Genomic DNA, 1,338 nt, shown 5'->3' on the forward strand with positions numbered 1-1,338 from the left:
ATGAGACAAGGAATCTCCAAAGATGCTGTTGAGTCTGTTTACTCTTTGCCATCCACTGTTTTCCCAGTAAGACTCCCTTGGAGAAAACTGAATTTTCATTCACAGGTAGAAACAGCTTCTGGGTTAGGGGTGAGGGCGTGTCCACTTGTCCTTTCAGCTCTGGTTCTCCATCTGGTGTAGACCCTTGCAAGCCCTGTGCGTGTTGCCTCAGTCTCAGATTTATTATATATGTCTACTGATGAAGAAGGCCTTGTCTCTTTGGTGTCCTTCATCCCCTCTGGATCTTACATGCTTTCCCCTTCCAAACTCTTCTTCAACAGCCAAATGGAAGAACCTAGTCTCAAACTTGCCAATCTTGATATAAGCTGTGGTTACATCTGTGGGTTCCTGACCACCTCCCAACACAATTGGGAGAGGGGGCAGCTGAAATGACAGGATGTTCTGTTCAGAAAGTCTCCTGATGTTCAAAACTCGTGGAGTCAAAGAGCTTAGATGTGTTGTCCTCGGATGCATTGACAAACATGGTCATGTGTCTAGACAACTGGATGTCATTGATTTGCCAGAGTGTTCCTTCACATTCACCAACACCTCTCCAGACTTGAAACTATACTAGTTGAAATTGCCACTCTCATGGCCAGCAATGATTCGCTCCCCCGGGGTGTCCCAACACAGCTTTGGTGATTGTGGACTTACTGCCGGGGATCTTCATGTAGGTATCATTGTTGTTGATCTGGCTTGGATATCGTAGGTCAAAGAAGCTTACCAAATGCTGGTATCCCTTCTGCTTGGCTATGGTGAACATGATGAAGTGGTCCACAAAGTCAAAGCCACAGGTCCGGATGGCTGAGTTGGTCTTGACTAGAGCCAGCTGCTTCCATGTTTCACGATCCCAGAGATGACAGCTGTTGTCAGCTGAGCTGGTAAGAGCATGGTTGGTATCCAAGTCAGCATCCACACAGCACACAACTCCAATATGGACCATGTAGGTACCCAGCCTCTCCCCATTTGCAGAGTGCCATACATTGATGATGGAGTCTTTGGCCATGGTGAAGAGGAGGTCTCCTTCACTGTTATATTTGCTCTACATGATGGACCACTCATAGATCTACAGCAGGATGCCCTTCATCCTGATGCAAGGAGATGGGCAATGGATGTAAGGAGAGAGCTTTTGGTTTTCCTTTAGTCCAGCATTTCATCACTTTTCCCCATTCCACCCTTTTGGAATAGTAATGTATGTTCTGTAGCATTTTATATTGGAAGTATGTAAGTTGCTTTTTTATTTTATAGGCTCTATAATTAAGAGATTAAGCTTCCTGTTGCTTGTTGCCATGCTTCCCA

At 45.5% G+C, this 1,338-nt stretch overlaps 1 pseudogene; it reads right to left on the reverse strand.

Moving 5' to 3' along the window:
- Positions 1–222: 222 nt before the first annotated feature.
- LOC129669079 (eukaryotic translation initiation factor 3 subunit I-like) lies at positions 223–1,126 on the reverse strand (annotated as a pseudogene).
- Between the last annotated feature and the right edge of the window lie 212 nt (positions 1,127–1,338).

This window comes from Psammomys obesus, unplaced genomic scaffold (genome assembly GCF_907164565.1).
Source record: "Psammomys obesus unplaced genomic scaffold, mPsaObe1.curated_primary_1811, whole genome shotgun sequence".
NCBI lineage: Eukaryota > Metazoa > Chordata > Mammalia > Rodentia > Muridae > Psammomys > Psammomys obesus.